General features: G+C 39.7%; 1 long non-coding RNA gene across 1 annotated transcript in view; it reads right to left on the bottom strand.

The window, feature by feature from the left end:
* Positions 1–376: 376 nt before the first annotated feature.
* Positions 377–13,396, bottom strand: part of LOC132766608 (uncharacterized) — a 45,788-nt gene continuing 32,768 nt past the window's right edge. Inside the window, exon 4 of the long non-coding RNA XR_009630512.2 lies at positions 377–705. This is a non-coding gene — a long non-coding RNA (uncharacterized lncRNA). The remainder of the gene's footprint in view (positions 706–13,396) is intronic.

Here is a 13,396-nt window from a genome sequence, read left to right as displayed (position 1 = left end):
ATTAGTACTCATATGAACCAGAACATTAGTGTTACTATATGAGTAACACTGTAGAATTAATGCAGTTCAATGCCACTTTATTTGTCATGATTCAACACTATGGGATCATGAGATTTACAGTTTGGTGAGGCACCATTATTCTTTGACAGAAAATGCCAAAGACTTTTTAAACTGCAACTATAATTCAATAGCATTGAGCCATGGGAGTTAAAGCGGACTCACTGCATTACTTCTACAGAGTAGATGCACACTATGATCGTTGCCTGTTTTATATACATCAAAATGGGATTCTAAGATACTTGGGCATAGACGGGGTTTAGACTCAATAACCAACTTTTTTTTTTTAAAAAAAAGCAACAAGTGTAACTACAATTAATTACATTGACTGAACACTTTATTTGCTATCTGTCCATACTTCATGAAAATGCAAGTCATACATTCATTCTGGGGATTTTGTTAGATCCAGAATAAAGCTTTCCACAACAAAACTTAGGTTTGTACAATTCTGCATTGGTTGCACCATAGACAAAAGAAAGGTTAACAAAGAAATGAGCTATTGGTGGCCCAGCTGCTCCACTTTTGTCAAAAGAGAACATCTCTTTGAAGGCAAGGAAGGATCAGATAGGATGGATTCAGATGTGGCAGGAAGGCCAGGCATTAGTTCAGAGATGGCCAGAGAAGGCTGGGCATTCGCTCACAGAATACCTGAAAGAAAACACAAGAACAAAATGGGAGAGGCAGAAGATTAAATACTGTTAGATTACCCCCCCCCCCCCCCGTGGCGCAGTGGGTTAAAGCACTGAGCTGCTGAGCTTGTTGATCGAAAGGTCGCAGGTTCGATTCCGGGGAGCGGCGTGAGCTTCCGCTGTCAGCCCTAGCTTCTGCCAACCTAGCAGTTCGAAAACATGCAAATGTGAGTAGATCAATAGGTACCGCTCCGGCGGGAAGGTAACGGCGCTCCATGCAGTCATGCCGGTCACATGACCTTGGAGGTGTCTATGGACAACGCTGGCTCTTCGGCTTAGAAATGGAGATGAGCACCACACCCCAGAGTCGGACATGACTGGACTTAATGTCAGGGGACTACCTTTACCTTTACCTTTAGATTACCAGAGGAGAATATACTGAAGTTAGTAGAATGCAATTTGAGTGTTATATCTTGAATGTTTTGAAATTCAAAAGCAGAACTGATAGATTTGTCCACCCTAATAGTGGTGATAATGGAAAGATTGTTCCACCTCTGAAATTTGATCTCAAATCACTCATAGTTAAGATAGTAGCATGTGCCACAGTGCCTTTTCTTTGCTACTTACTTCCCTGCAATGTCTCTGGAAGAAATAAAAAGACACTTGGGAAGTATTTGTTCTTCCTTCTTATCTTTTAAGCACTGGAGCTGGCATCCTCACATGTAATCCACAGTGCTGTGTTTAAGCTTGCCTGGATTATTAAATCCTTGTGGCAAAAAGCTTGTTTCCTGGACTCTGTTCAGCTTTTTTCTGTTCTTTTTAAAAGGGGAAAATAGCAGTGCTCATCTTATGTCATCAGTGAAGAGGCAGGGCAAGCAGAAGGGTCTCAGACGTACAGCTGGTACTACCCATGTGCCTCCCTTGCACTATTTCCACGGACAAATCCAATTTGGGAGGAGGGTTCATTACTTTGCTTCCCTATTTACTCAGAGAGATTAAGTCCTATTAGGCTCTAGCAGATTCTTTTCGTAATTGTAATCAGGAATAAAAAGAATCAACACTCAACCACACGCAGCTTTGAATTCCACCCATGGGAGAATAATAATAATAAATCGAAAATCAGAAGGATGTAATGCTATTAGCAGAGGCAAGACAATATTTTTTGTTTGGTGGTAACATCTGACCTTATCAGACACAGAGAATGAGTGTCTTCTCCCCGTTTCTCTCCTCTGTCAGCATGGAGTCCCACAGATCCCATCACATGACACAGAGCTACTTCGGGTGGGTCTCCATGCGACTCTGTACAGCAGCATTGTGTAAGTGGAGCTCTTACTTACTTACTTAGGCAATCCCTCGTAGTCCGAAGATGATGGTCCTCCAAGTGTAGTATCCTGGCGGGAGGTCCGTAGGTGACTGTGGAGCTCTATTCTTGATCTGCATCTTCTCCCACACTGAGGGCATCGGTTTCCAGGTGGAAGGTGGTCCCGGTCAGGGTTGGCTTGACGCACCTTCCTCTTGGCACATTTCTCTCTTTCACCCTCCATTCATGCCTCTTCAAATTCTGCAGCACTGCTGGTCACAGCTGACCCTCAACTGGTGTGTTCAAGGGCCAGGGCTTCCCACTTCTCAGTGTCTATGCCAGAGTTTTTAAGGTTGGCTTTGAGACCATCTTTAAATCTCTTTTTCTGTCCTCCAACATTCCGTTTTCCATTCTTGAGTTTGGAGTAGAGCAACTGCATTGGGAGACGGTGGTCAGGCATCCGGACAACATGGCCAGTCCAGCGGAGTTGATGGCGGAGGACCATCGCTTCAGTGGGGGTGGTCTTTGTTTCTTCCAGCACACCGACATTTGTCCGCTTCTCTTCCCAAGAGATTTGCAGGATTTTTCGGAGGCAGCGCTGATGGAATCATTTCAGGGGTTGCATGAGATGTCTGTAGACTGTCCATGCCTCGCAGACATATAGCAGGTTTGGGAGGACAATAGCTTTATAAACAAGCACCTTGGTATCCCTACAGATGTCCCGGTCTTCACTCTCTGATTCATTTGGAAAAATACTGCACTCTCAGAGCTCAGGCGGTGTTGAATTTCAGTGTCAATGTTGACTTTTGTGGAGAGGTGGCTGCCAAGGGAATGGAAATGGTCAACATTTTCTAATGTTACACCATTAAGCTGTATTTCTGGCATTGGAGAGGGATTGGCCAGTGACTGCTGGAAGAGCACTTTTGTTTTCTTGATGTTTAATGACAGGCCGAGCTTCTCGTATGCTTCTACAAAGGTGTTTAGAGTGGCTTGTAGGTCTTCTTCTGAATGCACACAGACGACATTGTCATCAGCATACTGGAGTTCTATAACAGATGTTGTTGTAACCTTGGTTTTGGCTTTCAGTCTGCTGAAGATAAATTGTGGAGCTCAGCAGTGTCAGGTACACACCCAACTCCTCACTGAAGAACAGAAGAGGAGCCAAAGAGAAAATGGAAACAGACAGGAAAATGTCATGTGATGGGAGACTACAGGCTCCAATGGGAGATAACAGAGTCTGATGGCTTCCTCTGCTGCCCCACAATTGACCCACGATTTCCTGTGCTGTCCCCTGCTTTACTCCTGCCCATCTAATAATGTCCATTATTTCAGTGGCAGATTCCTTGAAAACTAAAGGCTACTACTTAACTCAGTAGATTCATTGTGGATGGTAAAATTAGTTAAGCTCCAACTAAAGCCAAGATGTGCATACAAATGTTAATATGATGCATCTGTGCACATCCATTCACACACGATTATTTCTCCTCTCAAACTCCACCCACCTATCCATTTGTGGTGTTTTGTAATGAACTCATTAATTTATTTACTTATTTATTTCTATCCTGTTTTTCTCCCAGTGGGACTCCAAGTGGCATACAACATATCAAAAGACAGATTACATAACATAAAATACAATTGTAAACCCCAACATTTGTGAAATTAGCAATATGACACATTTAAAAAGCTTACATCAATCTCTACATAGAAATGGGATACATAGAAATGAGATTGTATGGCATGAGCTCCATATATGGCCAAAAACAGACTCTATAATGTTTGGAGCCAAAAAGAAAGAAAGAAAGAAAGAAAGAGATCAAAAATGGATCTGTAGTGAATTTTGGTTGAAGAAAATGTCAGTTACAGAAACCACTGATATATTATGTGAATAACTCTTGGCAAACACTCAATTCTACTTTACACAGGAAATATTCCCTTGTGATTTGGTTGGAGAAAGTTAATATACAACTCTGAAAACTCCCCAGTCAGCTTGACCATGGGAGAAATGGTGCAGAGGGGTAGGACAGATACAACGCAAAAAGTAAATCCCAAAAATTAGTCTATCTGCTACTATGTTGTATCATCTTTAATTGACAAGCATTCAGTAATTTACCATGGACAAATCAATGTGCGACTCCACATAACGGGTATTAAACCAATCTGTGCAGGTTCTGATGTTCATCATTATGTTCTTATCTGGTCCATTGGGATGGAAGGTTTCTTGGGGGCTACATTAAGGGCTAATGGTTTGCAGCTATGTGGCAAGGAATCCTAGCATTCTTATTCACCCATGGAACCAACAGGGTATACATAAGGAAAAACCTTTCTGATTTTTCAAATATTGAAGGTAATCCTGTTGGTGTACCTGCTGATCTGGTATTACAAACCTAATGAGTCAAGACAAGGTGAAGCCTAAACAGCAACATCAATGTGGGATTGCCTAGTAAAGCAGAGGCCATTTGAAAAACATACCCTTCGTTTTCACAAGAAAAAAAAAACTCTGTGTAGCTTAGCAAATAATGTGTGGCCTTATTACATAACCTGTTTTCATTGGAATTAAAGCTTAATCACAACTGCACAAATAATGAAGACTTCCTCATGGCAATAGGAATGCCAAGCAGAAAGGCAGTTCCTTATAGCACTATTATGGCAAGCCTAACCAATGGACTGTTGATTAATTGATTTATTTTAACTTAAGCTTCCACATAAAATTGTTCAGGCTTCCAGTTTCAACTCTCCTGCAAAGCTGATAACTGATGTCCCGAATAAATTATGTTTCATGCCTGACCTTTCATAAATACATAGAGATTTATGTAGTAAATAGGTAGACTTACAGAGGATTTGATTTTAAATAGGCACACACAGCCGCATCACTAATGAACTTACATCAAAGTTTTCTGAGAGGAAAGTGATATAAAAGTGGGACACGAATTTTGCAAGGCTTCCAAAGACAATCGGATGAACAGTCAAATGCATATTGCTTGAACACAATGTAGCAGTAGAAATCGTAGTGGAATATTTTAGTAAAAGGACAAACAGTGAGATTGCATGTATTTTAACTTTAATTTTAGGCATATATATAGAAACAAGCATGGACAGATTAATTTTTTAAGATAAGTAAATGCATTATTTATTTTTATCATAGGGAATGGGTCATTTAATGTTTTTGCCACTTGTAGCAGCTGCATTATAAGATGAGTTGAAAAGGTACGGCTATCGCAGGGATGGGAAACTGCCAGGGGTGGGCAGTCACATAGGCCACAGTGGGACCAAAGAGGACTGCAGCTCTTGCCACATCCCACATTTGTAACTTTTTTTTACCAACCTCCTAATGGTTCTGATCTTCCATAAGGGTCACAAGAAGTCATCTCTGGTAAGTATTTTCCAGAGAAAGAAAGAAGAAAGAATACTTGAAAAAATAGGTTAATGGAAGACTCTTGAGAGTTCACAGTCAGCCATTCACATTCACTGGGGGTAAGGATACAAGACTCCCATGGACGTAGAAAAAAATGAATTAAAAATGAATTACAAATTGATATTTGTTTTTTTATATATATAAATCTTTATTGATTTTCAAAATATACAAATTGATATTTGTAAAGTAAAAGGAGAATTTAGAAATCTCTAGGTCATCCAGTTTGACTTGATAGTCAACTTGTTATGGGTGTCAATCAAAAAGTTGCACTGGAAGACTAGAGATTCCTAAATATAACATTTTAATCAAAACTGCAAATAATCAAATTTGCAAAAGCTTAACCCACAAATACGGAGCATCAACTGAATCAACTGTTATTTAGCTGAGTTGGGCTTCAGAAATGTGGTATTACAGTGGCTTGAGAGGCAACTCCGATAGGTGTTGTAGACATTTATTACTTTTTAGGGACTTTGACATATGGGATGGTTCAGGATTCCTTCTTCTGTCCCCATATTATTTAATGTCTACCATACATTTGATGGAATGTATCTCAAAACATGTGTTCTCATACTCTGGGTAGAGAGAGAGAAAAACTTCAGCCTTTTGTTTTGATGGAGAACTTATGATTTGTAGCATCAAAGCTACCCCAACTTTTCTCTGAAGAAATTTCTCTTCTTTTATTTCCAGTACAAATGGTACTACCAGTATAACGATCACACCGCTGTACCACCAAATTATAAAGAATTGCACCACTGCTCAGCCAAATTATAAAGACCCATGGGGAAAAGTAGGGAACTCTATTCGATAATAAAAGTCCCAGCGCTGCTTCCCTAAAATTATAAAGACCACACAGCAGGCTACCAAATTATAACAATGACACCACTACAGATTAGCTCACCAAAGTATAGAGGGAGTAATGGTTGTTGAAACCAACTGTATATAGGAACTGGGAACCACTGGAACTGTGAGACTTAAAATAATTCTTTAAAAGGTTTTTGCTGCCACCATATTACTAATGAACAGGCTGAGCTACTATTGAGAGGTTGTTCAGTAACACACTCTGTTACTCTAGTTTTCTTAGAGGCTGGTAAAAAGCTGGCTTGAATAGCACTTTCCCCACAAAGGTATTCACACTGAGGCTGGTAAAAGTTGGTAAAATAACAAGAACTTTATTTGAACAAACTTGGATATTTCAGGTACAAATGTTTGATGGTTTCAGTAAAAATCTGGCATACAAAGCTTGTGGTTATGTTTGAGAAGAGATCTTAAAAACTTCTGGGTTACAAGTCTTAAAGTTTCCACACAGAAAATTACTTCAGGAAATGAATCTCTGAAAGTAACTTCCACAAAACCCCCCTTAGGAAACTAGCTAAAACCTGAACTAGCCTTCCTTAAGGAAAAGAATAGACCACTGACTGGGTTCTGCTCCCCACAGTATTCTAGCTATACTTCTCTATAGCTACCCTGAATGCTAAACAAAAGACTGCCCCAAAGTCCTACTTCAAATCCCCAAACTGCTCTCACTAACATCCTTTCCAAGCTCCAACTTGCAACTCTCAACTGGCAATCTCAGAACTCAAGCCTCAGGTTAAAAGTCACCTTTTTCCTTCAGATCACTTAGGCTCCGCCCCCATCATTCTAACCAATCCTAGTGGTCTAACTTTCCCTCCAAGACTAGAACACGCCCCCTTAAGGCAAACCTAACCTAAGATGGCATCTCCCTGTCTCACTTCTCTAAAATGGATGCCGTGGCTTCGCCAGGCCCACTTTCCTAGGCCTAAGTTAGCTTGCCAAAGTAAGGGATTCATTACAACCAGCAACAGCTTTATAGCACAAAATTAAGACCAATACTGTTTTTTTCTCAGTGAAATCAGTTGAGGTGTAGTGCAAGATGAGACATATCAAGAGAAAGAGTTCAATTCTCTATTATTTTTTTTTTGTCCCTTGACCTTATAAACAGTGTTTCATTTGTACATGGCACAACCTTCAGTAATTATGCTGGCTCACAGATATAAAATACTAGACTGCACAGATAGAACTAGGTTGCTCACAAAGGCATTCTGTGCTTCATGGGAGATCAAGACATTGCACTGACTCATGACTTGTGCTTTCCCACAGAAAACAAACAAAGCAATACCAATCTCATTCCCCAATGGACAATGGGGAAAAGAATCAAGGTAGAGGTGTGGGAGGAATCACTTTGCTGTTCCCTCCTGACTCCCTTTCTCCTAGGTGTCCTCTATCTGTATCTCATTCTCTGAAACTTCCTCACACGTGCTCTGCATTTTTTTTATTGCTACAAAACCACTCTTGCCTATGTGTAATGTATAATGTAGGATAACATTCATTTTGAAAAAAAATCCTCAAATGACAAAGTTAAAGTTACTGAAGAACCAATTAGTTACACCAAGCAAAAATGGTAATAAGGAAAGGGAACATATCAGAATACACATTTGATGTAGGCAGATTTCTTATTACATAACAGTAAGAAAGAGAGAGACAGAGACAGAAAATCCTGTTATGGCCTGAAGGCTAAGTGGAAGAGATGAAGAGAATGATGAGGAGAAGAGGTGAATGGTCGCAAGGGAGATTTCCAATGAACTCCCTAAAGTATGATTATATTCATGTATAAGTTGACCTCATGGACAGGGACATTATTCTGTGTGTGTGTGTGTGGGGGGGGTCATACTATTGTAGTGTTATGTCCCATTGCATTAGGAAGCAAATTGGTTCATGTCTCAGATCCCAGCACACCTTGTTCTATCTTGTCTTTTCTCCCCAAATCACCCATTTTCAGATTTATAATATGGGTGAGGGCAGTTCCCTCCCACTCAATTCTTTTAAAATAAAACACCTTGGAAAAACTTTTGGGATATAGACCTTTTCTTCTAATCCCACTACTCTCAAGTAGATTTGAGGCAATATTCTTATAAGACAGGAGGCATAGATCTGCACTTCTCCCCCTTCTCTGGGCTTCTCTCCTTCCTCCTAATTTCATTGCTCTCAATCACAGAAGTCCAAAACAAAAGTTAAAAAGCTAGCCATAGTGCAATTCTGAAAACCAAGATTATTATGAAGGAGAAATGGCAGGAAAAACCAAGTGGTGATATTTTGAAATTTCAGTATTTATAATTATTAAATTAATTTAAAAAGTTGTCGTGCTAGCCTCATGAAGAAGGATTTTGGGAGAGAAATGTCAATGCTTAGTAGGAGACTGGACATAGTAATGTCCCTTAGTTCATGCCACTGAAGAGTTTCAACATAGGCAAAGTTGACAGATCCCATCCCACATTTCTTCCCTGTTTTCTCCAGTTTCAAAGCAATTTATGAGTTTAGAAGATGATTTCTATCTGTCTTCTCTACCCCCCCCCCCCACACACACAAATTTCTGAACACCAGAGAAGAGCTAATTGTGGAAATAGCAAAATAAAATGGTGGAAGACTGAAAATAAAGTTTTGTTTTACATGGGTTTGTTCTAATCAAGTTCTAATCAACATTTTAAATAAATGGATAAATCAAACTACTCCAAATATTGATCAAAACCAAAAGAAATAAAATTACTTGTTTGGTTGATGCTATCATGGCACAGGACAAACTTTCAGACAACATGATCCTCCAGGAAATGAGTAAAGGTAGAGGAGATAAATGAAAGCCAGAGAAAATAGTCCAATGCAAAACGTTATGCTAGGAATGTTGTTCCTCTGCCCACCACAATCTTGCCCCCAAGAATTATCACTGGTCTCCAATGCTTTTTAGCATTGTTCAGAATTCATCATATGTTTCATCTGAGGAAGAATTGCTGAATCTCCTTCAAATTTGATATTATTTAGGTAAACAATCTGGGATACACATATCCTTATTAAAACTCTTTTCATTTCATTCAAAATTCCTCAGCTGTTTTACCTGAGGAAGAATTCTGAATTCACCTAAAAGGAATTTTTGTATGCCACTGCAATATTAGCAAAGGCTTAGAAAATGAAAAAAAAAGATTCATGATCAGCTGACAAATACATTCTTTCAAACATTCATTGACATGAACAGACAGATGTACTGAACTCAAAGGAATGTGATCATCAGTACACCACAATTTTCTGTTTTGATTGCTTTGAATCAGGCTCCTTTCAGACATAGCCAGTTCAGGACAATATAAAAATAAAAGCTTTCACAATTATATTTATTATGAATAGTTATACAGTATTCTCATAGGCAATAGGCATAGCGCTAGAATAAATTAATTTCATTACCTTTAAATCAATGTGACTATTTCACAGTAATCATCTAATTCATTTTGTCTGAAAATAAATTCTGGTCAAGCAGTTTGTAAATATCCCTCTGCTTTCTAATATTTTACAAGCATTCTGATTTGTATGTCATAGCTTAGCTATTCTATGGAAACGTGTATTTCAATTGTTACAGCAAAGGTGCTTTATGGAGGATCAAATTAGATGTGTAAGGATGGTATATTTAACCATTTCCATCTGGATTTTCTGCAAATATGAAGAAGGCAGTTGTATAGACTGATTTGAGAGCAGAATCCCCCCACCCCTTTCCTTATCTCCTTGAACTTTCCCTTCAGGCACCAATTTTCTCCCATCCCGGCCATGTCAGCGTAAACATTTTGCAACTTACCCTTGGTGCCCTAGTTCCCATGCTGATTGACCTACTCCTTGGCCACTGGCAAGTAGCTCCAGTACAGTGAAATAACTGTTTTCCTGCTCATGCTCATCCACAAACTGGGTATTTCAAGGAAACAATACCATTGCATTAGGAGCATTATCTAAGTTTCTGGACTCTTGGTTCATTACACAGCCTCTTCCAGGTCTGTGAGTGGAAGGGTAGCTTAAAGAGCATGACTGGAGCCTAGATACTAGTAATCGCTTGGAAAGTACTCTTGCCATGATCCAACTGAATGTTCTAGCATGCCCAGTGATATTGTTTTTCCTCCTAAAATCTGACTCTTCTGCACTCTTTCATTGGCAGAATGAAATGGCAGCCTTGTCACCACACTATCTTTATGATCCTGACGAGAGACAGGATAAGGAAAGAACATTCTCATGATTTTACTTCTCTTAGTGTATATCTACACTGTTGAATTGTTGCACCATGACACAAGTTTAACTGTCTTGGCTCAGTGCTCTTGAAACCTGGGAGTGGTAGTTTTACAAGGTTTTTAGCTTTTTCTGCAAATGAGTGCTGGTGCCCTGCCAACCTATAAAACCCAGGATCCCATAACATTGAGCCACAACAGTGTCAACCTGTATAAATTCTATTGTGTGGAGCACTCTCAGAGTTATGTTTGGTGGGTATACAAGACAAACAATCCTTGCTGGTTGCTCCAAGACTTCCTGGAATGTCAACGGTGGTTCTATCCTTGTTGTTCTTTTGTCAGCAGTAAAAGACCTGCTGGCACACTTTGGGCACCTGACAGGCTGCTGAGGACAGGCCTTTTAATGGATATACTTATCCATTTATTGATATTCTTTTGAATTCAATATTGGTTTTTATATTGTTATCTGTCTGACTTTCCCTTGTCAATATATGTTTACATGGCTTTGTGTGCATCTTTTTTTTAAAAGTAAAATTTTGTGAATTGTTTTTAATTCCAGATTTTTTGGGGTTTTTTTTTGGGGGGGGGGGGTTAGAGAAACACATACATGTATTTGCATCCTATTCCATGTCCTAAATGTAGCATTTTTAAATTTGTTTCCTACCAATAGCAAAACATAAGAAAAGATTGCACATAATTGTTTTGAAGAGAACCAGGGCAGAATGATCTTCACTGTTGCTGTATTCAATAGGTTTGTGCACAGATTCAGAGTGGTCGGTTCCCTTCAGCCAGTCCCGTTTGTTTGGCTTGGTCGGATGGCCGTAACAGCAAGAGCCCAGCTGTCACATTTTCCCATCCAAAATGGGACCATGTGGCAGCTGATCATGGTTCCTTCTCCCCTATTTGGCATCACAGTTGAGTCCTGGCTTCAGTATATTTTTTGGCTTAACTTCTGGCTTAGGCTCTCTCTTGAATCTTTTTGATTTTTTTAATTTTCTTTATTATTTTATTTAGTGGTACTGACTGGGAGTTGGGAACATGTGGGACTGGTGGGTGGGGTGCACACACACATTTGGGGGCTTAGGAGAGTCACCCTTTTATCTTATTTTTCTCCTCCTCTCTTTCAGAAAACACTTCTAAAATATAATAATTATTATTACTAATAATAGTGATTCCAGCAAACAAACAGAAAAGCCTCATTCTCAGAAAACTACTACCACCTAGTTACCGCTCCTCTAGAATTGAAAGTAGAAACAGCTTTAAGGAAGCATTAAACCCAAAGCAGAAAGCTGTGAGTGGGGAAAAGGCACCAGTCCAGGCAGAGCCTGCAGTGCAAATCAAGAGAAAAGAGAGGGCTTTTTAATGGAAGTCCAGGGCAGGATAACTCCAGGTCATTACTTTTTCTTCCCTGGGAAGTGGGAAGCCTCCTTAAAATGCCTTGAAAAGCTGTGTACAGGCAGAGAATGTGTGCAGTGTCTGTAGTGCCTGTTTCCTCTAGAGTAGAAACAGCTTTAATGAAGCATTAAACCCAATTCTCCTCTACAGACCAAAGGGAAAAGATCACAGAAAGAGTGTTATTTTAAGCCTTTTCTTTAAACCCGGGTATCCTCTACAGACTGAAGGGGAAAGAGTCGCAGAAAGAGTGGTATCTTAACTCTGATGCTTTTTAATCCAGGTCTTAGTGAAGGATATAAGAACAAATGACACAATTGCCTCAATTGGTGGAAAGGGGAGCCCAGGGCAAGCCCCCCCCTCCCCCATTGCCACCAATGGGCTGGATCTAGCTGTATTTTCCAGCTGCGATATGAAAATGGCTATCAAGCTACCTGCCCTTTCCTCACAACATCTGACCTTTTTACAATAACTAAAGCTGTAATCAAACAACCAAGATAAAACCTGTTTTCTATGTAAATACGGCAATATTTTTAATGTGAAAACTTATTGGAAATTGCTTAAATGGTTCATTACTATCCCCAAGAATGAAATTAGTGAGGAACAACATTCCAAGTTTCTATTTCCAAGAGCAATCTCTGGATTTTCTGAGTAAAGGTAAAGGTCTCCCCTTGACATTAAGTCTAGTCATGTCCAACTCTGCGGGATGGTGCTCATCTCCATTTCTAAGCCAAAGAGCCAGCATTGTGTATAGATCCCTCCAAGGTCATGTGGCTAGCATGGCTGCATAGAGTGCCATTTCTGGTTAGTAGCTCTCAAATAAGAAGAGAAGATAGAGAAGCCCAGTTAACAAATAAATTGAAAACGCAATGAAAAACCCACAGAAAAGATGTAGTCAACCCCAAACTGGTACACACTAAACAATATTACATTTCCAAGTCCTGCCTGAATAATAGAGAAGAAAGAAAGAAAGAAAGAAAGAAAGAAAGAAAGTTGGAGGAATCATCTTTGCACTATGGCAGAAGACCAAAAGAGAGGGAAAAACCTACCCTCCCTCAGCAAGAAAAGTGCGAACCTGGAGTAGGACATTAAAAAGGTTATCTTTTGCACCTCCAATAACCAAATATGCTTTCAAGGGCAGTAGGACTGAGAGAAAAGGCTGGAGATAATTTTTGACTTACCATAGTAGGCCATGAGAAAAGCTAGCTGCTGACTTACAACAGCATCTTTCTCATGTCATTTCCTTAGAATGTGGATCTGGACTTGCTCACATAGGAGTACCTTGCTCTTTGAGTTACATCTTTCCCATGATAGCTTCATTGCTATCATTCATGAAAAGGGACATTCCTTTTGCTTTTGCTTGCATTGTTCTTGAACATTACAGTACCATATGCAAGGTGGGATTCAGCATGAGTCAAAAGAGCACAGGATTAGAGGAAGCGTGTGATGCAAGGCATGCTGCACATGCCTTACAACAGAACTGTTTTTTAAAGCCCACAGATGGTGACATCAGAAATGGATACTGACAGTGCTGAAATGTGATTAGAAGGCTATTTTT

The sequence above is a fragment of the Anolis sagrei genome, chromosome 2, assembly GCF_037176765.1.
Source record: "Anolis sagrei isolate rAnoSag1 chromosome 2, rAnoSag1.mat, whole genome shotgun sequence".
In the NCBI taxonomy this organism is placed as follows: domain Eukaryota; kingdom Metazoa; phylum Chordata; class Lepidosauria; order Squamata; family Dactyloidae; genus Anolis; species Anolis sagrei.
The sequence above is the reverse complement of the archived record's forward strand: the minus strand, read 5'-3'. Positions and strand labels throughout refer to the sequence as shown.